Genomic DNA, 24,540 nt, shown 5'->3' with positions numbered 1-24,540 from the left:
ATAAATATATTAATTGAAAATAAATTACAAAAAATATTATTTACAAAGTGATAATAAAAAAAGTTGAGTTAGATGCCACTTAGTACTTGTAGATCTTTGTTTAATCCTAGATTTTCATGGAAAATATCCTTCCAGATCATCTCTCCCTTGCAAAATGAGAAATCAATTCTATTGTTCAATGATAATTCCTGTGAATATGTTTCTTGAAATTTTAACTGAATTATTTTTATTTTTTTATTTTTGCATATCTATAAAATTTTGTTTTTTTCACTATTTCAGTCCACTGCTTTACAGCTCCATTCCTTTTTCCTCATGTAGAAATTTTTGATAGTGCATTATCTTCATTATTTTCTTATAGAAGTTTTATAATGGGCTTATATATAAGAAAGTTTATATATGTTTGAGATTATTTAAATTATAGTCTCGTTTCTCTCAGAAACAATTTTAGTTGCTCTGAAATTAATACCTCCTATTTATTTCCTTTAAAATTAAAAGAAGTACAAAAAGGACAGTAACACTATTTGATAGAGCAAATTTTCAGCTACAAAACACTATTTTTAGACGCAGTGAACAAGAGCCTGCATACTCTACCTGTAAAAATCTATATCAGTGGAAGTGACCCACTGTCACTACCACCACTACTGAAGCTCACCACCCACTGTTTAGTCTCCATAAGTGCTCAGCAAGTGTTATTGAATATCAGTGGATGCCTCTTATTCTTCTCCAAGAAATTCAGTTGCACGCCTTTGCTTCATGTGCTCTTTCACATCAGACACCATTTTGTAAGATACTCCTTCTGTCATCTGTCACATGGCAACAAAATGCAGTGCAATAGTGATGGAAAGATCCAATCTCTACTACTACGCGACCAACATTTACCTCTAAAGTTGTGGGCCAACAAAATAGGAAGTATCCTTGTTGGAGTATTCCTCACACTTAAAACCAAGAGAAAATGTTCTAGCAGTCTTATATTAGGGACTTTCACTTTTTTGTTGTTGCAGAACCTGATAAAATTGTGGAGATTATTCTGGGAGTTATTAAAGAACACTTGTCGGAGAACACAATTGCTGGTGATAGTCAACACAGATTGACAAGAATCAAGTCCTGTTTGACAAATTTAATTTTCTTCTATGACGTTTACCTACTAGATTGACCAAGTGAAACCAGAAATAGTATTTTTTTTTTTCATTTCAACAAAACTATTAATACTCTTTCTTCTGAACTTAATATCTGGCATACAATTATAAAAGTATGTAATGCTGCTGTGGTTTGGTGATTTTCTGTGGTCAGTATTCCACATCAGAACATCATGTGAACCAGTGAGAGTTAAAAAGTTAATGTTCTGGTTCTGTTTACTGCCTCTTATTGGTATTTTGAGTATTCTGATGGGAGGGGGAGGAGAGGGGTAGCATCCCCAGAGGATTTGGCATGAAGAGGAAGTGAGATGCAGCTCCAGACAGGATCCTGCGAAGGGCACATGTTTTCCTCGCACTTTGGGCATTCTTATCTCTCTCATTTTGTTTGCTTAAATTTATTAAATTATCATTCCTCCTCAGATCATCACTGTTGTGTTTTTTCTTTGTTAGAACGAGTTCTCTGCCCTTACCCCTCTCCCAGAGCGCAAGGTCTGAGGCTAGCTGGATCACACAGCAAACTGTTAGTACCCCTTTTTTTTTTTTTTTTTTTTTTCTTAGCTCTTTTGTCTCTCTTTTTTTATTTTTTTATTTTTTTTATTTTTTTTTTTTCCCGTGCCTTTGTCCCCCTGTCACGGACTTATATCTGGAGATAGGCCCATGAGAAATGCAATAGGTGAATAATCTGTTGATAGATTGGGATCAAAGTACAGTAAATGTAGTGAAATCAGTCTTGTGGTCAGCCACTAATGTACCACAGAGCTCCATTTTAGAGACAGTTCTCTCCAGTGGTTTTACAAATTGTAGGGATGCAGGACTCAAATACAGATTAAGTAAGTTTATGAACAATGCTAAATTTGGAGATGTTAATTTCCTCAAGGGTAGAGAGACCTTGAAGAGAAATTCTGACAAATTTGACGACTGGGTAATCACTAATTTCTTGGAGTTTGAGATTCAAAAACAAATGATGAATTCTGCATCTGGGATAGGGCAAGCTTGCATATATGTACTTTTTGACAGCAAGTTGAACAGGAATTAACAATGTGTTGAGGCAACTAAATAGCCAACCATATCATGGGATGCAGTGGAACCAGTATAGCTAGCCAGAAGAGGGAAGTGATCTTCCCGCTCTGCTCTGTATTGATGTAGCCTCATCTGTAATAATGTGTGCAGTTTTGAAGATTGTGATTTAAAAAGGATGTAAAACATTTAGCCAGAATCCAAAGCAGGTCTGTGAAGCTGGTGAAGGCTTTAGAGAGCAAGATGTGTTGAGAGGCTGACGTTCCTTGAGGAGCTTCCTACAGCTTTCTCACAAAGGGAGCAGAGAGGTAGGTGCTGATCTCTGCTCTCTGGTGACAGCAATAGGATCCATGGAGCTGCAATGAGGGTGGATGAGACTGGATATTAGGAAAAAGTTCTTCACCAGAGGATGGTAGGCACGGCTCCCAGGGCAGAAATAGAATCATAGAATCATAGAATTACTCAGGTTGGAAAAAATCTTAAAGACCATCAAGTCCAACTTGTGCAACCTAACCATACTACCCTAACTAACAACCCTCTGTTAAATCATGTCCCTGAGCACCATATTCAAACGGTTTTTAAACACATCCAGGGACGGTGACTTAACCACCTCCCTGGGAAGTCTTCTCCAGTGCTTAACAGCCCTTTCTGTAAAGAAGGTTTTCCTGATATCCAACCTAAACTTACCGTGGTGTAACTTGAAGCCATTTTCCATTGTCACCAGTGAGAAGATATCAACCCCACTCTCTCTGTAATCACCTTTCAGATCAGCTCCTAACTTGGTGTTGTTTTCAAACTTACTGAGGGTGCACTCAAACTCCCCATCAAGATCATTAATAAGGATGTTAAACAGGAGTGGCCCCAGTAATGACCCTGGGGGACACCACTCATGATTGGCTGCCAACTGGATTTATCTCCACTGACCACAAGTCTTTGGACTCAGCCATCCAGCCAGTGTTACGCCTGTTGGAATGTATGCCCATCCAAACCATAGGCAGTCAGTTTCTCCACAAGAATGTTGTGGGGGACAGTGTCAAAGGCTTTACGGAATTCCAGGTAGACCGCATCAACAGCCTTACTGTCATCCACTAAGCGGGTCACCTTGTCATAGAATGAAATCACGTTTGTCAAACAGGATCCACCATTGTAAACCCATGCTGACTGGGCCTGATCTCCTGGTTGACCTCTAATTGGTGATCATGACACCAAGACAGACAGATTTCAAGGAGCATGTTCTCTGACACAGGGTTTAGCTCCAAGCTGCTGTAAGCTGGGCTCAATTATCCTTGTATGTCCCTTCCAACTCAGGATGCTGTATGATTACTTGACTCTATCTTTCCATAAAATGAACTGATTCAGGAGACATTTCTGTGGAATGGCCAGTTATACTAGATCTTTACTCTAGTACTCTATCATATTAAAAATATGAATAAGAGATGCATTCTTCACAGGACACTTCTGTTGACCCTCATTTTATGGAGTTTTTGGCGTACTTGGGATTTTAGCTCATATATGCTGCAAAATGATTGATAATAAGTTTTATTCATCACCTAAGATTTAAACAAATAAGATTAGCTGAAAACTGGGCAAAAGCTATACAACTGCAGAAAATAAAAATATTTTAAAAATTCATAGGTAGGATAGAAATTTGTACCTTCCCTAGACTGGAAAATGGACAGTAGCTTTGCATACTACTGTACAGTACACTATTTTACAGTATCTTTATTTCCTCGTAAATAATATAACATACTATATTGTAATATGATTTAATCTCTGGTCAGAGAGGAACCAGATGAGGTTCAACAAAGCAAGTGTTGAGTCTTGCACCTAGGGAGGAATAACTGATCACATGCACCAGTAATGGCTGGGGGATGACCTGCTTGAGAGGAACTCTGCAGAGATGGAACTGGATTCCAGTGGACGACAGGTTGACCATGAGCCAGCAGTTTGCCCTGGCTGCCAAGAAGGTCATTTCATCCTGGGGTAAGTTAAAAAAAAGCATGGCCAGCAGGTCAAGGGAGGTGATCCTTCCCCTCTACTCCGCCCTGATGAGGCCTCACCTGGAGTATTGTATCCAGTTCTGGTCTCCCCAGCATATAAAAGACAGGGATTTCCTGGAAAGAGTCCAGGGGAGGGCCACAAAGATGCTAAATGGCCTGAAGCACCTCTCTTATGAGGAAAGACTGAACTACCTGGGTCTATTCAACCTTGACAAAAGAAAATTGAAAGGGGATCTGATCAATGTCTGTAAATACCTGAAGGAGTCAAAGGGAAGAGTCCAGACTCTTTTCAGTGGTGTGTGGTGATAGGACAAGGGGAAATGGCTGCAAACTGAAATGTAGGATGTTCCAGACAAATATGTGTAAGAACTTCTTCATGGTAAGGATGATGGAACACTGGAACAGGCCGCCCAGAGAGGTTGTGGAGTCTCTATCGTTGGGGATGTTCAAGACCCACCTGGATGTCTACTTGTGCAGCCTGCTGTAGGGAGCCTGCTTTGGCAGGGGGGTTGGACTTGATGATCCCTAGAGGTCCCTTCCAGCTCCTACAATTCTGTGATTCTGTAATTCTGTGAGTATAACATAATAACAAAGTTGGCCAGCTATTTTTAGAAGTGCAATACTCCTTCCATACTCTGATATGGCACAAAGAGTCTGTTACTGACTGGGGATCTTTTCAGGTGGAAATAAACTGAAAATATCAGAATATTTCCAGAACAGTCTTTAAGTTTTGGGTTCTCATGTGGCAACAGAAAAAAGACTAGTTGGATCATAACCTATTCACATAACTTGAACATATTCCCTACTTGGAAGAGGCTTGGGCCTCCTGTTTCACTTGAGAGCGATGTATGTAAGAATACAAAGCACTGTTGGAGTACACAGCTCTTTATCCTATCTGCCAAGGCAGGATAATCAAGAAATAAAGCACAGACCAGCTTGAGTTTCCTAAAAGGAAAACCTAATGCTAGGTGTTCGCTGCATACGTAGCAGAACATGTGCACGTCTCCAGCATTCTAGGCTTCACAAAAGAAGTGTAACGATTTTTGTAGATTTTGATTATTAATAACAGCACTCACTACTTTGTTAGAACATTTGCTTATGATTAAAAAAGAACAATTCTGCTTCTTTGTTTACTTATTGTCTCGCTCCAATATATAGGAGAGAGAGGAGGTTCTTTTATTATCTATATACCCGGTGTGAGATTAAGAAACAATGGTTCAAATGTTGGTCCAACCAGTTTATTACAGATCTTAATCAGGGAAATGGGGAAGGGGAGAACGAACACTACAATGAATTAGGGTACTGAGGATGGGAAGGAGAGCAATAGAAAACATAGAAAAGAAGAAGCAAGGAGTCTTTATAGGAAGCAAGAGGGAGATAGTCACCACCATGGATCCAGCATGGTTTGTAGTTCAGTCTCTGATCCTCAGTAGTGGTGGGTCGTCAGGCATTGTTGTTCTACTGATGATGACGACACCATGGTGATGACGGCCCCTTTTCAATGAAACACTCTTACCTCCCTAGCCAGACTGTGTCGATTGACTTAGCTAACCTGAGGCCAGTTTCCCTAACCTTAACAGAATCCCTTCAAAAATATCTTTGGAAGGCTAAAGACACCCCGAAAAAGGAATATGAAATCAATGCTTGCTGGGATTGTCCCCTCACTTTTTAACCATATTAACAAAGCCCAAAAAGGGCAAGTCGGTGTCTTGTTTTATCTCACAGAAGATCCCCTTGGGACCTTGACAGAACACAAAAAGGCTAATAGCTGATTTTAACCATTTGTGTTTTGTGACGGAAATACTGAACTCCTCCACAGTGTTTCCAAATTCCTAACAAACTGGAAAATGAATCAAGGGACCCATTGTCTCGTTCCAATTTATAGGAGGGAGAGGAGGTTCTTTTATTATCTATACACTATTATGAATTAGGGTAATGGGGAAGGGAAGGAGGGCGATAGAAAAGATAGGAAAGAAGAGGCAAGGAGTCTTTATAGGCAGCAAGAGGGACATAGTCACCACCATGGATTCAGCATGGTTCGTAGTTCTGTCTTTGATCCTCAGTAGTGGTGGGTCGTCAGGCATTGTTGTTCTGTTGACGAAGCACGACAATGAAGGACAACAACGACGACCATGGCGATGATGGCCCCTTTTCAATGCTTTCAAAGTGGTCGAGTCAGCTGTCTTTGGAGTGACAGCTCAAATCCAAAGTGGTTGAGTCAGTTCTCCTTTGAGTGGCAGCTTCTGGCTCTGGGATCTCAGCAGAAACTCCTTTGTTCCCATCTTCCTGGCCTTGCCAACAGATAAGAGGGAGCAGGGGTGCCCATCTGCATCCTGTTTCTCACAGAACACGATGGTATCGTTCCCCAATTTTCCCACACCTAGCTGGAGCTGTTTTGTCACAGGCCAGATCTTCTGCCAGTGAACACTCCTGAGCACTCTCATCCGCTCTTCTATAGAACAAGCAGCTCTGGGGGAAGGGGCTTTCAAATGTTCCCAAAGCAATATCCATTGTCACATGGTTAGCACCCATTAGTTGCCTCCTCAACAAATCACTCAGAGTCTTATCACAAGAAATACCCCAGGAAGCAAGCTTTGAGCCAAAAAAACAAAGAAGGATTCTCACATCACCCCGTGGCTCAAAGATTGCTTGAAATGAAGCATAAGTGGTGCATAAGTAACTTTCCATGGTGGTGAGGAAAAGAAAAGGAAGAAAATAAAAAGTCAGCAAAGAAGCAGGAGGGAAGGAGGAGAGGGGAGAAGGGGAAGATTATCGTTACACAATTACTACAATAGATTTCTTGGGCTTGGTTACAAATGATGCCCTGATCTGTTGGACTTGTCCATCATCAGTTGAAGTGGTTACAAAGTCCATGGAAGATACAACACGTTGTATAAGTTGAATAAAACATGGAATCATACACAGTACAAACGTAAGGGTTGCAACAACACACAGTAGATAAAATAGGAGATGTTTGACCCATGTGCCACCTGGAAGCCAGGAAAAGAAATCAATGTCTAGGCCCTTCCAGGTTTGGACAGGAACATGAGCTATTTTCCATATACCCTGGGCAATTTGTTTAACAACTTCACCATTATCATCAATCTTTAGAAAACAATTAGAATCATTCAATTTGCCACAGACACCACTCAGTGACACCTCAGGAGTGGTGGCACAAATGTTACATGATGAATAAAAGGTAGAAAGTGAAAAGAGACAACCATACATTTAGCCATGACCATACATTTAACAATAACCAATAATAATAAATAAATAGGTAAAACAAACTTAGGTATTTGTGTCAGCTGCTTTCCCCACCCAAGAACTCCCAGTGTAAGCCAGGATCCAGATGGAAATTCTTCAGTAGAGGTTGTGGTGTTTATGAATAGCCATACAATATTACACTTCAGTTAATTCACTAAAAGTGTATTTAGTCTAATTTGACAATATGTGGACTTGCCATGTAATGTTTTCTAAGATGATTTAGTGTCTTGAAAACTTTACACTTGAGCATTTCCAAAGCAATTCAAAAGCTAAGAGATACAAATATTGGTTTGGCAAGTTCAAGTATTGTTACAGTCCACAGAACTTTTCACAGGATAGTGTGTGCAGGATACCCCCTCAGTACAAACCTTCAAAGAGGGGTGATCCCAGAAACATACACATCTTTTATAAAACTTAGACACTTTCCAACAACCATGTTTTGGATGGAACTCCTGGACTGGTGTGGCACTGGAAAGCATCAGTGCAAAAGGCTTTCTGATAGATTTCTTTTGTGACCACATCTAACAGATATTAGATGGGTCCCTTGATTCATTTCCCATTTTGTTAGGAATTTGGAAACACTGTGGAGGAGTTACAGGCAAATCATAATCAGTTTGGTAAAAAGGGGTGAAAGAAGGGGTCAGAAGAAATGGTATCACTGTGCAGGGAGTACCAGTAAGCCAGGATGAGCTGTAAAAAACCCTGAACCCAGTTGTGAAGTTTAACAGATCCAAGGACTGATACCAATCACCACCCAGACCCATAACAACACAAAACATAACACTATTGCAACCAAAAAATGTAATCAAGAGGTACATTCAGTATTCTAGCATGATCAAATCTTCAGTATTTCTGTCACAAAACACAAATAGTTAAAATCAATTATTAGCCTTTTTATGTTCTGTCAAGGTCCCAAGGGGATCTTCTGTGAGATAAAACAAGACACCGACTTGCCCTTTTTGGGCTTTGTTAATATGGTTAAAAAATGAGGAAACAATCCCAGCAAGTGTTGATTTCATATTCCTTTTTCGGGGTGTCTTTAGCCTTCCAAAGATATTTTTGAAGGGATTCTGTTAAGGTTAGGGAAACTGGCCTCAGGTTAGCTAAGTCAATCGACACAGTCTGGCTAGGGAGGTAAGAGTGTTTCCCTGGCTTATCAGCCACTGGATCCTGACTCACAGGGATAACTGGCAAGTGTGGTGAGGCCTTTAGACAGAAGGTGTTAAATCGAGGATCTTGTTTCCTTTTGTTGTGAGCTTTCTCATGCATCCACCCTTCACCGCCCCCACCCCGCTCACTTGGGAGGGGCAAAGACATCAGTTTCCTAATGGCTTGGATAGCCGTTCAGGTTCCCTGGGAGAGACCTTAGGACCTGGGGTTTTGCTTTCCCCGAGATTCTGGAGCTTCTGTTCTGGCCACCAGTCAACTAATTTCTCTAACCTGACAGTGGGTAATCCATTCATCAAATCTCGTGGAACACCCTTTTGCCAGCCCAGTAACCAGAGACAATTACGTTTATGATCAATATTTCGCCTACCTCTTTTTACTGACAGTGAGACCCTTCCAGTCCCACTGAGCTTTGGTCTAGGAGGCCTGGGGGCAAGGCTGACTGCTGCAAGTCTTACTTCACTTGGCTCAAATTTAGTGGAGAAAGAGACCACTGGCCCATATTTACTTCCATAGTTAATTAACTCTTGGGCAACCTCTCCCCACGTCCATGCTTTGTTTCCTGACTGCAGATGGTTGGGGGTTACAGTTCCTTCTAACACTGGCCGGGTTCTCTCTCCCTGAGACATAGCCTCTATTTCTCCTTGCAGTTGAATACCTATAGGTTTTAACGCCTCTGGAAGCCCTCTAATTAAAGCAGTCATTCTCTCAGGATCAACAGGCATCATCATAGGTGACTCATGGTGTGGCTGCAGCTTTCTATCATACATCATTTGGAGACAAGCAGCCTTTTGAACACTCTCTACTAATTGATCAGTTGTTCCAATAATGGCAAGAGGGTCTCCCCGTTCTAAAGGGTTGAGACCACCTGCGCAATAGGCAGCCCTTTGCGTTAATGACCAGGGAGCATGACTGTTGCCAGTAGTTAAAAATACTCCTGGTCCCCAATAACCTTCCGCCTCCTTTTCTGTTAGCAGAATCTGTTCGCCACCAGTGAGACACCCTCCACACATACTCTGTCTCTGATCCCTTTGGAGAGCAGCTAAAATCTTTCTTCAATTTTACTAGTTCAGTGGCTGAGAAGGGAATTTCTTTAAGATACATTTGAGGATCTAGATCCTCACTGTTATCAAATGTATATTCAGTTTTTATCAAAGGACGCAATGGGGCTATCGGAGTTTCTAATTTATCTAGCCTTTCCTTCATTCCTGGTAGTTCCACCTGAGGAAAAGTTTCTTCTCGAGGCAAACTATGGGTGACGGTATGGCTGGCATGCTTACACGTTTGCAGTTCCTTAAAAGCCATTTGCAACAAAACTGAATTACATTTCTTTCTAATTGTTCCTCAAGGTTCACTATTCGATTCTGCAGAATTTTTAACCAATTCTTGTGTTACTTTAACCGATTCCTACAGTGCTTGTATAGTTTGGGTTTCTGCCAAATGCTTTTCATCTCGGAAATCCACAGCTGCTTTTAAAGTAGCCCCGAGTATGGCACAAATAAACTACTTTCCTTTTCCAGCTCAAGTACGAGCATTCTTTTGCAGGATACAGATATGGTCCGAAACACTCTGCAAGTTATACCAATTCTGTCGTGCCAAATCCATACCTTATAGAGAGGGTCAAGCACCATGTTTTTCTAAAAGATCAAATAATACATCTTCACTTTTCATGGTGGCAGTGCTGTCACTCATTTTTTCAATACAATGAAAGACCTACACTAAGGGAGGTGGAGGTGCACGTATTCAAAAGCTCAAGTGACTCCTTATTTCCTCAGAGAAGCAGACACTTTTCAAATGCAAATGCTCAAAGCATGCTTCCCTCTGAGGGGAGCACAAAAAGGTCCAAATTTCACACTTAAGTTACAAGATACTTAAATCACAAAATTCAGGAGGCACACACGTATTCAAAATTAATTCATACGTCCCTGAGAAGTGTACACATAAACAGCATAGTTTCAGAATACAGAGCGGTCTTCCTGGAGAAGGACTCACGTCCTTGAAAGTTTTCAAAAATATCGCTCTATGCAACTCCAGGAGGTACACACAAAGAAAGTTTCAGACTACATCTGGAAGGACAACACTCTCACGGTAGGTATCCTGCCGACTACACCATTAAATAAATGGCTCGTTCCAATATATAGGAGGGAGAGGAGGTTCTTTTATTATCTATATACCAGTGTGAGATTAAGAAACAACGGTTCAAATGTTGGTCCAACCAGTTTATTACAAATCTTAATTAGGGAAATGGGGAAGGGGAGGACGAACACTATTATGAATTAGGGTACTGGGGAAGGGAAGGAGGGCGATAGAAAAGATAGAAAAGAAGAAACAAGGAGTCTTCTATAGGAAGCAAGAGGGAGATAGTCACCACCATGGATTCAGCATGGTTTGTAGTTTAGTCTCTGATCCTCAGCAGTGGTGGGCATTGTTGTTCTATTGATGATGACGATTACCATGGTGATGATGGCCCCTTTTCAATGCTTTCAAAGTGGTCGACCATGGTGATGATGGCCCCTTTTCAATGCTTTCAAAGCGGTCGAGTCAGCTGTCTTTGGAGTGACAGCTCAAACCCAAGGTGGTTGAGTCAGCTCTCCTTGCAGTGGCAGCTTCTGGTTCTGGGACCTCAGCAGGAAATTCCTTTGTTCCCATCTTCTTGGCCTTGCCAGCAGATAAGAGGGAGCAGGGAGGCGCCAACTTGTATCTTGCCTTCACAGGATACAATGGCATCATCCCCCAGCTTCCCATACCAAGATGGAGCGGTTTAGTCACGGGCCAGATCTTCCGCCAGTGAACACTCCTGAGCACTCTCTTCTGCTTTTCTACAGAGCAAGCAGCTCTGGAGGAAGGGGCTTTCAAATGTTCCCAAAGCAATATCCATTGTCACATGGTTAGCACCCATCAGTTGCCTCCTTGACAAATCACTCAGAGTCTTATCACAAGAAAGACCTCAGGAAGCAAGCTTTAAGCCAAAAAACAAAGGAGGATTCTCACACTTATACAGTTCAAACACAGACTCTTACATGCCTTAAAGCCTCACATCACCTACATTTGGGAAAACAGGACTAGTACACTCAGGGTGTTTGTAAGGCAACACTGTTTTTTTGTTCTCTATTTGTTTGCCCATAAGTTATATTTACAGTCAGAAATTTTTATGATTCTCCAAAAGGGACCCAAAAAAAAAAAAAAAAAAAAAAAAAAAAAAAAAAAAAAAAAAGATGAAGTTACCTGAAAGTCTCTAAATCATTAATGAATTTAGATAATATGCTGACACTTTCTGGAAACAAACATTTCTAGAAAAATCTTACATTACATCTTAAGAAAACAAAGGTTTAAATAAATGTTTATGCATTTATAAGCTTGTCTGATGTAACATCTGACTTTTCTGACACTCAGTGTTATCTTCCAAAGAATGTAGAATATAAAACAAGCAATGTGATTAAAATACTCAGCTTCAAAGACAAAAAAAAAAAAAAAGGAAAAATGATCAGAAGTATTGTGCCAAGATATGATGATATTTAAGTTGGCAGAACTCTTGCCTCAGACAATTAAAAAATTACTTTCATATCTCTTATTACATTGCAGGAATGATTAACTTGTAAAAAGTATTCATTAATTTATTCACTCCATTCATTCATTCATTCATTCATTCATTCATTCATTCATTTATGATGCAGATTTCCAAAATATGGGCATGCAACATTCTACTAGCAGTCCATCTGTGTCCCCAGCAAACTTTGAGATACTGATGTTAACAGAATAATATCTTACACAGTCTCAGCAAAGTTTATACTCTTCTGGCTGTGTTAGATTGCTCACCACACAGTATTAAATTCTTCAGTGTGACTTCACATGGGCAGATCAGAAATGTTCCTACCTTCACAGGTTGTTTAATAATCATTACAGATCAGAAATAATATTCACACCTCTGTCAATCCATTGTCGTGTTTAGAAGTCTAGCCACAGCATGCTTACTTTCATTTTACATCTTTGATAATACTGAATGAAACACAGTCAGGACTTAGTCTCACAAGGAGGTCTAACTAAAACTAACAAATGAATAAATAAAACATCAAACTTTTTCAAACCTTGAGGTCTTTATTCATGACTGACTCAAAAGGAAAATGGTAGCATCTATCAGATCCATACAATCTAACCATAAGATTATGTGAAGGTCATCTTGAGTGAGATTAGAGAGTGCTGAAGGATCTGGCAAATGGGATTGCTGACCTGCTTTCCACCATCTGTCAGCAGTCCTCGTCACCCAGAGAGGTCATACATGATTGAAGAACTGCTAATGTATAAAAGGGTCATAAGAAGTATCCAAGGAACTACAGACCTGTCAGCCTAACTCAGGTGCTTCCTAACTCAGGAAGGTTGTGGAAAGATCATCTTGAGTGAAATCACTCAATGTGTGTGCAAGAAAATGAGGATGATAAGGCTCAGAGAGTGTGGACTCATGAAAGACTGGTCCAGCTTGACCAACCTGATCTCCTCTATGACCAGGTTATCTGCCTGGTGGATGAGGGAAAGGCTGTGAACATAGTATACCTAAACCTCAGAAAAGCCTTAGATACTGTCTCCCACAGCATTCTCCTGGGAAAGTGGCAGGCTCTGGCTTGGAAAGGTGTACTCTTTGCCAGGTAAAAAACTGGTTGACAGACAGTGGTGAATAGAGTTAAATACAACTGGCAAGCAGTCATGAGTGGTGTTCCACAGTGATCAATATTTGGACCTGTTTAAAATCTTTATTACTGATTTGGTTGAGAGAATTCAGTACACTCTCATTAAGTTTTCAAATGACACCAAGTTAAGGGGAAGTATCAATTACTTGAGGGTGAGTCCTACAGGGGGACTTGAACAGGCTGGATCAATGGGCTGATGCCAGTAGAATGAAGTTCAGCAAAGTCAAGTATCGGGTCCTTCCCTTTAGTCACAATAGCCTCACACAATTCTGCAGGCTTGCGGCAGAGTGACTGGAAAGCTGTGAGGAGGAAAACAATGTGAGTGGTCAACACTCAGCTGAATGTGAGCAAGCAGTGTTCCCAGGTAACCAAGAAAACCAAAAGAATCCTGGCTTGTATCAGAAATAATGTAGCTAGCAGAGCCAGGAAAGTGAATGTCCACCTGTAGTAAGGCATAGTAAATCTGCACCTTGTGTGCTGCCTTTAATTTTTGGCCCCTCACTACAAGAAATTGAGGCCATGGAGCATGTCCAGAAAAGGACATTGAAACTGGTAAAGGTTCTGGAGTACAAGTCTTACGAGGAGTGGCTGAGGGAAGTGTACTGTATAGTCTGGAGCTATGGAAGCTCAGGGGAGACCATATAGATCTCTACAACTACCTGAAAGAGGGTTGTAGCAGTGTGGGAGTTGATCCTTTTTCTCTCCAGGCAACTGTGGTAGAAAGAGAGGGAATAGCCTCAAATTACACCAGAAGAACTTCAGACTGGATATTAGGATGAATTTCTTCTCCAAAATTTTCAGTGGTCAGGCAATGGAACATTCTGCCCAAGGAGATGGTAGAGTAACTCTCCCTGGAGATGTTCAAGAAATATGTAGATGTGGTACTGAGGGACATAGTTTAGTGGGCAATATTGGTGGTAGGTGCACAGTTGGATTAGATTATTTTAGAGGTCTTTTTGCAACATTAATGACTCTATGATTCTTCAAGTCTAAGGCAGAACCAAAATCAATTTAATGGTGTTAAGGAGCAAATGAATTAAACCAGTACTGAAGATTTCAGGAGTTTAGTGGGAGCAGTAGCAAAACCTCTTTTTCATCAATTATTTCTGTGGATAAATTGTTCAAATGTAGCTATTCTTTTGTTCTTAGTTATTCTATATTGTAGTAAAATGAAGAGAAATGATTAAGTGCCTTATTATTTAATCAACCATAAGAGCCATTAATTTCTCTGCGTATTATATTGCTGAAGAAATCATCACATATTTAAAAAATATTGGAAAAGAAACCATTTATATGTGGAAAGAAATGAAAACTTCAAATGGCTATTGCCAGAAGGCCTTATTTAATTAACACAGATCAGCATAAAAGCCTAAGATGTTATTTATCTTCCGGTTCCTAGACCACATTGCAGTGTTAAAATTTAGGTGCTTGTGATTTCTGGAGCATGATTTTTGAAAAATTAACAATGAATCTCAGTAATGCCAGTCATCATCTAACCAAATTACTAGCACAGCTCCTAGCTCTTGATGTATGATGAAAGTATTAAAATTTCCCTGTCATAAATACAACAGTGAGAGATATCTGATCATTTTTTAAATATTAGCTTTTGAGGTAGATAAACAAACCCACAAAATAAAGAATGTTCTTTCCCATTTTCTCAATCTGTTTCTTGTTTTAGCCAAGTATTTGAATTCAAGGCTTACCATTACTAGATAAAAAATCACTACTTGTTCTGCTGTGCCAGATAGAAGCTCCTTGGAGAATACTGGCCGAGAAACATCATTGACTTGAGAAGATTGATGTCTATCTAAATGTGAATAATCAATTCAAAGGCAAGTAGCGTATTGTTTGTTTCTTTGTTTATTAGAGAGCAAAATAATACCCAATCTTAATCTTTTTTTTTTTTTTTTTTCTTCCTTGATTTCAGGCAGGATTAATATTCCTTGGCAATGGCTAGGCTTTACTGAAAATTTCACTGACAGTAGAGAAACATCATGGAACAGAAAAAAAAAAAAAAAAAAAATGGAATGAGAACTAAATTGATAAATGAATGCAGAGGTTATTCTGAAAACTAAGTGGGTATATAAAAGTGCAACAGGGGAGGAAGATTGTTTAAATGGGAGGATGGGATTTGGGAATCTGTATATACATTTTTCTTGTGAAGTAGTTGAGCATAAATGTTGAGTTCCATCAATCACTCTGATCTTGATGACTCACGCACAAAAAAGTTTACAAATAGGATAATTACATCTTAAAATGCTATTATTCTTTTTTTATTTTTTGAAATTGCTTTTGACATAGATGAAGATTTGTGGGACCGGAAGAGATGTAATTCTGCTACCTCTTCGATTTCATGCTGTTTTTAATTTTAAGCAATACTAACGGCTACTGTATCCAAAGTCCTGGATCATTACATTCAGTGTCTCGTTCCAAACTCTGTCACATGAAGAGGTGCTGTCAGTTTGAAACTCAGTGAATACTCACTGTAAGGAATTAGAATATCTGCTTTTTGACTTTATATGTATGAATACATTAGTTTTGTCTACCCCTATCAGACATGTACTGAATAATAAGTTTTCTGTGTGTCAGATTTGCATACATATACAGTATGTAGTACACAACATTTTTAATGTGATTTACAACATTTTAATATCAGTAATGTGGCACACTTAAGAAAAGGTGAACAAGTTGTCATACAGTCAGCAATTAAGGTATATATTACTGTGCAATTCAAGCATAAATAATCAATTTTTATTTATACTAGGGCATCTAGGATCATCAGATAAAGTCCAGATAAAGAAGATGGGGCCATACTTCAATACAATTCCTACATTTCACATTCTATTTTGATCAAACAGGTTTAGAGAACTCAAACAGATATAAAATCATTTGACTTCCTGCTCTCATGACACTGGCATTTTAACAGCTATCAAACATTTCTCTTTCCTTGGAATCTGGAATTTGAAATTAAATTCCTTAGATGCCTTTGTGCACTGCCAACTGGCTATCAGAGTATAAGAACATTCACCTTCTCTCAGCGTCCTTGGTTTAATAATTTTCTTTCAAGGAAACCAAACATGATACATCAATATTTTAACAAACACTTCCGGTTTATACATGGCTGTAAAGAGTGTAACTGTCAAAGAATTTAACAGAAACAAGGAAAGCGACATTCAAGCAAAAATAAATTCCTGGGAATGGGATGTTGGAAGGGAATGGGAGAGAGAATGGACCTCAAAGGCAGTGATGCACCATAATTTCCATGTATCATTTTTTAATATCGTAGGCCATAACTTCTGACCTATTGATTTTATAAAAATTGTGTATAGAACCTTGTTTTTTTTCTGATTCTGACAAATATAAATGTTCTTATTTTGCCAAACGTGTAGCCAAGGACATAATAAAATAAGTGCAGTAGTCATTATGCCGGTGACTCTTCTGCAAGATGTCTAGACCTGGCTCATTTGGGGCAAAGCAGAGGAGATCCCCAACCTGAACAGCAGGAGAGGGACCTCTCTCAGCCCAACATCACCATGCAGCATGTGTCTCCAAGTTTCTCCTAGTGCATACACTGCTGCAAAGAATCTTCTGTAGGTTGTTAAGCGTCGTATCTTGAATAGAAACTCTTTCAGAAATTAAATGGTTTCACTCAGGCTGAATTTTAATTCTGTAGAGGAAGGGAAGGACTTGCCTCTGACCAGTGATCTAAATGACCCATTCACTAGTTCTCACTGTCAAAATGTCCCCAAAATTCCTGATAGAATTAAAATATATAAAATTAAATACTTTTCTGTGTTTGTACTGAATACTGAAGTGCATAATAATAAGCCATATTCTGGTTCAGTGAACTAGAAAATGAAATTATTACATTAATGTGACTTTTTATTTATGATAGAAATGAAGCATCATAAAAACAATGACAACACACTGGCTTTATTTTCGTACCTGAAAATAAAACCAAGACAAAAGAAAATGTCTTCTAAAGTAAAGTTGTTTGAAATTTTCCAGAGTTCTGACAATTCATATTCAGAATATGGAAAACTTCTGGTTTACAGCTGATTACAACAGCCTTTCAGACGAGTCTCTGAAAAAAAAACCGAGTAGATCTTTGTAGAGCACTTGCTTAAACGTGGTAAGACTCCTCCACCAGCTGGCCTAGCTTCTTGAGCTCCTCACAGTCACCCTGAACCTACCCACCTAGCCCTGAGTCTTTTGTGCCATATGGCGAGTTCTCTACCCATTTCACACAACCCCTAGCATAGTTCTCCAGAAATTTACAGCATTTGAATTACTCTGTAACTTCTTTCCAAGATCCCTACAAATCCAGACCTGTGAAAAGTGTGAGGATGCACTTTGCTGGCATGAAAGGGTGCTGTCAGGACCCTGAAGGCATTCCCTGCTTGGCTTCCCCAGGGCTTGTTCAGCTCTGCCAGGGCCCAAAATCCCACTTCAATTCCTGAAGGCATTATCTGTTGTCCCAACAAGGCCACAGCAGAATTAGTCTCCAGCTCCCCACTATCCTCACTTTGCCCAGCCTTGAGGGCCACTGAGCCAAGCCCATATACTAACCTGGACTTAGTCTTAGCCTCCACAGAGCTGAACAGTGCTCAGGGTTGGGGATGCCCCAGTGGATGCCTCCTAGCTCCCTGGTCCTGGCTGGGGCGGTGAGATGGCCTTGGCTGTTAGGTCCTGCTCTGTTATTTCTGTTGTGAGGAGACCTGCTGCTCCTACTTCTTGCCTGACACAACAGGACTTCATCCTGAAAATAATTTTTACCAGTGTTATTATTAGCCTATATCTGTGTGGAGGAGAAATATATCTAATCTAATTTTATCTGTTATCTTACATAATTCCTCCAAAGAAATGAATTAAAAGTATTGGTACTGGCAGGAAAAGGGGCTCTGATTTTTAATTTAAGTTTGGTAAATCATAATCTTGCCTCATATAGGAGATTTTTGTTAATATGGATTTAATTCTTACGAGATTTTTTTTAAAGGAAAAAACTCTCGGTTCCTCCAGCAGTTCATGTGTCCAATCTGTATCTTTCCAAATTGGAGACCAGGATGTTACGGGGATCTGTTTCAAAAGCCTTACTGAAGTCCAGATAGATTATATCAGTGGCTCTTTCCTTGTCCACTGACACAGTTAGACCACTATAAAAAGAAGCAAGGTTGATCAAGCAGACCTGCCCTCAATGACACCATGCTGATTATCACATATCACCTCTCTGTCTTCCATGTGCCCTAGCATAGCTTCCAGGGGGACCTACTCTGTGATCTTGCCTTGCACAGAGGTGAGTCAGAAAGGCTGATAGTTCCCTGCGTCATCCTTTCTACCATTCTTGCGACGGTGCCTCAGGAGCTTCACCTGACTGCCATGACTTTTTAAATATCATCAGGAGTGTCTTTGTGATTATATTAGCCAATTCTCTCAGGACTCTGGGATGTATCTTATCAGAACAGTCCTGGTTTTATCTATATTCCATGGCATGACATCATGCAGCAACTGTTTAGTGCGGGAGCACAGTGCTGTGGAGCTGTACTTCCAGGATCCTAGCTCCTGGACATTTCAACTATTCTGATGTGAATTCTGGCTTTCCAAGAAGAAGACATGCTGAGAAGAGACTGAATACAGTTCCCAGAATTTTCTAGTATCCCCATGCAATTTCCAATTCCAAGCAATGAAAAGTGATCTCCTTCTTTTCCAGACAGTGCATACAGCAACATGGTTGGAAAATCCTTCCTCTTATATTTGTTTATTACATGTAAATCCTTCTTTATATCATTATCTTACATTCTTTTATCACTGGTAGTACATCAGTTATCTCTTGTGCTGTTTTGTGTTTATTTTTCTTCTCTCTGAAAAGGGGGAAAGAAGGTAAAAGGGTCCAGGAAGGTCCATCACTGTCACACATGTTAACACAATGTAAACTGTGACAAAGACCCATGGACTTATGGATGTACAGGTTATGCAGGCATTCATAAATCTGATCTTCACTTACAGAGGGAGGGGTTCAGAAGTTCCTGCCTTCTGAACCATTCATTTAAGGGTTGTATGTAGAGCAGCTTCTAGTAAAGACTGAGGCAAAAAAACGTTCTTAGAATCATAGAATCATAGAATCACCAAGGTTGGAAAAGACCTAAAAGATCACCCAGTCCAACCGTTCAACTATTCCCAATAGATCCCACTAAACCATGTCCCTCAACACAACATCCAGTCTTTCCTTGAACACCCCCAGGCTCGGCGATTCCACCACCTCCCTGGGCAGCCCATTCCAGTGCCTGACCACCCTTTCTGAAAAGTAATACTTCCTCATGTCCAGCCTGAATCTCCCCTGCCGTAGCTTGAAGCCATTCCCCCTGGTCCTATCACTAATGACACGAGAGAAGAGGCCGACCCCCAGCTCACTACAACCTCCCTTCAGGAAGTTATAGAGAGCAATGAGGTCTCCCCTGAGCCTCCTATTCTCCAGGCTGAACATTCCCAGCTCCTTCAGCCTCTCCTCATAGGTTCTTGATTACCTCAGCCTTCTTCTTGCTTGGTATTACTAGTCTGACTTTATTGCTCATAAGGGTGGTCACGGAGCAGATACTTTTGTGTGTAGTCACACAGCATGAGAAGGACTGTCAAAGGATCAGGTCTAGCCAGTATTAGTTCATGAAAGGTAGATCCTGCTTGACCAACCCGGGCTTCTTCTGTGACCAGCTGGCCTGCCTAGTGGATGAGGGAAAGGCTGTGAATGCAGTGTACCTAACTAGAACTTATATGTACCCAGAATGTAATAAAGTTTTTGACTCTGTCTCACACAAAATTCTCCTGGAGAAGCTGCAGCCCAAGGCTTGGATAGGTGTACTCTTTGCTGAATAAAACATTTGTAGGCTGGCCAGTGTTTAAAGGGGCTAAATTCAGCTGACAATGAGTCACAAGTAGTATTTCTCTAGGTTCAGCATTACAGTCAGCCCTGTTGAACATGATCTGAAGGATAATATGGTCATTGGTCACAGACAACATGGGCTCATAAGAAGGATGACTTGTTTGTCTAACTTAATTTCTTTTCATGACAAGGTAACCCATTTAGTTGACTAAGGAAGTTAGTTGTTATCTTTTTGGATTTCAGTAAAGCTTTTTATACTGTTTTTCACTGTATCCTTTTGGACAAAGCGTCCAGCATACGGATAGATGAAAACATAATGCAAAGGATGAGCAACTTGTTGATGGGTCAAGCTAAAGGGTTATAGTAACAGAGATTATATAGGCTCATGGGCAGTCAATAGTGAGGTTCTCAAAGGCTCTGCTTAAGGGCCAGTTCTTTTTAATGCCTCAGAAAATAAGTTTGATTAGACTAGAAGCTGTTTTGAGCAAGTTTCCTGATGATACTAAATTGGAAGGAGCTGTTGATTCAGTCAAGGGTAAACACGCCTTTTGCCTTCCTCCCTCCTCCTTTTCCCAGGTCCCTTCACTCATTAGTCACGGAATTGGGTCAAACCAGGCTAGAATTGTGACAGTATGGAAGTCTTCTTATGGCAATACTTACTACTCACAGAAATGAAATCAGATGATCAAGGAGCCATCAAAGAAAAGTGCACAGATAGACTTAGAGAGAGTCAGAGGCTCTTTGTCTGCAATGAGCATGAGATGATAAAGTTTAGATGAAAGGAGAAATTCAAGGTATGCAACCATGTAGAGAAAAGTGTTCCACAAGATCTTGTTGATATTCAAAGATCATCTGCTCAAAACTTAAGAACTTTCAAGTACCTCAAAACTTAGAAAATCAAGAGGTCAAGACAATAGATGCATGACTGTGCAAGGAACTCCCAGATGAACTCAAATATAATAAGGATCTACAACAACAAGAGTTGGAAGCAGGAATAGATGATTCAAGAAGCATACAAACTGGTTATCGAGTCTTACATGGATAAGGTTAGGAAAGCCAAGGCCTGTTTGGAGTTGAATCTGGCAATAGATGTGAAGAGTGACAAGAAAATATTCTACATGTACATGAATAGCAAAAGGAAAACTGAGTACCAATGCAGAAAACTGGAGGAAGATGATACCAAAAAGACGAATATACTCAGTGCCTTGTCTTCCCCAGTAAAACTGGCCTTCAGAAATCCCAATTCCCTAAACCAGAATTTAAGACTGAAGAAAGGAAGACTTATTGAAGTAGGACTAAGTTGCAACACTCTCTGCTCAGCACTGTTGAAGCTATATTTCCAATATTGTGTGTAGTGTTGTTCTGCCATGTGTGAAAAGGATACTTACTTACTAGAATGAATCCAGCTCATGGCCACAAAGATGAACAAGATGCTGGAACATCTGTCCTATGGGAAGAACCTGAGAGAGCTGTAAATGTTTAACACAGTGAAAAAGGGGCCCAGAAATATCAATGTATATAAGTACCTGGTAGGAGGGAATAAACAAGACAGGCTCTTTTCAGTGATGTCCAGTGACCAGACACAAGACAGTGGACACAAACAAAAAGCAGGAAATTCTCTATCTGCTAGAGAAAATGCTATAGAGTTCAAAGAGTTGATAAATACTCATTCTTTCCAATCATTCTATCATTCTACATGGGGTTCAACCCAATCATTCTACAAGGGGTTGTCAAACAATGGAACATGTTTCCCACTGAAGTTACGAAGTCTCTGTCTCAGGAGATGCTCAAAATCTGACTTGAGACAATCCCATGTAACAGGCTTTAGGTGATGCTACTTGAGCAGCGGAATTAGATTAGATGATCCCAATAGTTGTCCTCTAACCTGAATGATTCCGTGATACACAAATAAAAAATATTAGCAGTAATATTGGAAGAGAAAATCATCATCTCATCATGCTGATCTAAGTCTGTTCTAATTAACTAAAACTGAACTAGCCCAATCACTATGACCTGACTATTACAAATTGCAGCATAAATTTTGGAGAGGAGTGTAATGGAAGAATTCATCAGTATTTATTTACTTTCATGGATACATTGTGTATTTCCCCTATATGATGGAATGCACACATAAACCTTTGTTTCATTTCTGACCCTATCTCGATGTACTGGATTAACATAGTTTTTCAATTATCTTTTCCCACCCCAACTCCTCAAGAAAGATAGAAGCTGCACAAAATTATCTTCACTGTGGCTGTAACCATAGCAACCCAAACAGTTCATTTTCTGTCTCAAATAATGTGCACAAGTCTGTCTGACTAACAATTCAGTGAGGACATTGACAAATGATCCCAGTATTCAGGCAGGCATTTAAAATATGCAGATATTTGTCTGAATTCTAATACGGCAAATAGATACTTCGATGATAAACTGTGTGATTCTCAAATAAAATGAGAGAAAACTTTTCCCTGAGGGTGATTCTCATTTAGGGTTTCAAAACAGATATATTTTAAGTGATGAATATATTCAGTGAGACATATTCTTTCACACAGATCACAGATATGTTGTTCTTAAGTTAGAACTTCTTTGTTTTCTAGACCTTTTCTTTAGCTAGTCAGAAAGGAAAGAAAATGAAATAGCTCTCCTCTACTTCTCCCCAGAAATAAATGAATTTTCTGGAAAATAAGAGAATGATTTATAAGGTTTTGCAGAACTTTTATCATGACAGACTGTTGTCCATCAATATCGCCATTAATCTTATACAGAAGTAACAGATGTTGGCCTCTGTGCACATAAAATCTTAGCCTTCCTTGTGAAAATTAATGTGTGACTCCCTGAGGGGAATTCACATCACCTAGAAATTGAGTAGTTTCCACAGTGATATTGGGTATACCTCAGAACAGATTTCCCTGAAATGCTGCAGAATTTCCATTGCTGGAGACACTTGACAAACCTTTGACCATATTACTAGTGTTACTTTAGTATTATTTTGTTATTTTCTCTGTCCTGGGAAGTATATGGACCAGATGTTCTCAAGAGATCCCTTTCAGTCTAAATTATTCTGTAATTTTGAAATTCCAAGTCCATAGCTCCATTTCCTAAGAGTTGTACAAAATAGTTCTCAAAGGAATAAGCTTTCAGTCTCTGTTCATATGAATTGAATTCTTAATAGAAAAACAAATGAGAAAAAGTGAAAAGTCCCTTATTTCATAACTAATTTATCTCCAGAGTAGTCCCAGTCCTTGAGTTCAGTATTTACTTTTAAAATAGCTTTGCACTTCAGAACACATTGCCTCCTTTACAATGCTTCCTACTCTCCTGACAGTTCATCTGTTGCAGGGAATGAAGAACACTGTCAAACTTTTACACATATAGCTACAATTCAACATTGGTCTCAATTGCAGGTGCAAGGTTGAAAGTATCATTTACTTTGTGGTGAACTTCTGCACTGTTAGAACCCAGCTGTCTGCTCCTCTTTTCTGACTTCACACCTGGTTTGCTGTCAAAACTAACAGTGACTCTCACAAGGGATGAACTATTCCCGTTTCCTTTCTTTTCTGTTATATCACTTTCAAAACAGCATTTCCCATGCAAGTAGTATTTAAAAAGGGAGTTGCAGAACAAGATGTTTCATAGAAAAGGTGTTTTTGTATTGATTTTTAAAAGTCAGTGCACAATGTGCCCAACAAAATTACCAACATTGAACAAAGAATCCTCCTAGGCAAATATATAAATAAAGAAATAAACAAACAAAACAAAACAAATATTTTCTTTTAAAATGTCAAATATTTCTCAAGTATTATTTGTCACTTATCTGTTACTGGCTGCCCAGAAATGAAGACTTCCGATTTTTGTACTTCTAAAAGTCTGTAATGATGTACTTGCTGACAAAGTTAAGGAAAAAAAAAAAAAGTTCAAAAAAAGAATCCAAATCAACCATTTGCATGACTATTTAGAAGCAGACCAAGGAGATAAATATAGATTAGTGTTCTTTTTTTGACATAAAGGAAGAAACATACTAAGTCACTGTAAAGCAATTGGTCTTGGAGGAGCCAAGAAAAAACGTTTAATACATGAAGTCATGAAGCTCTAGAAGATAATCCAATCTCAGTATGATTGCAATCAGAAGAAACAAACTTCACAAAATTCTGGCTTTAGTGTTTTAATAGTAATATTTCAGCAATAATTTCCATCTCAATTTACTTCAACCTGTAGGTCAAATCAAGGTTTTTTTCAGTTTATTTTTTTTCACTTGCCAGAGCTGAAATGCCAGAGCAGTATATAAAACAAAAACAACAACAACAACAACAACAAAAAAAAAAAAAAAAAAATACCCAGTTTTGTATATAATGAAAAAAAAAATAGATACTGAAAATCAAGAATAGTTGGCAATTTTGGTG

At 39.4% G+C, this 24,540-nt stretch overlaps 1 pseudogene; it reads right to left on the bottom strand.

The window, feature by feature from the left end:
- Positions 1-8,733: 8,733 nt before the first annotated feature.
- LOC122183417 lies at positions 8,734-10,255 on the bottom strand (annotated as a pseudogene).
- Positions 10,256-24,540: the final 14,285 nt, after the last annotated feature.

The sequence above is a fragment of the Lagopus leucura genome, unplaced genomic scaffold (assembly GCF_019238085.1).
Source record: "Lagopus leucura isolate 7727_CA_CO unplaced genomic scaffold, USGS_WTPT01 Super-Scaffold_100018, whole genome shotgun sequence".
NCBI classification, from domain to species: Eukaryota; Metazoa; Chordata; class Aves; order Galliformes; family Phasianidae; genus Lagopus; species Lagopus leucura.
Note: the sequence above shows the minus strand (reverse complement) of the source record. Positions and strands in the feature narration are given on the sequence as shown.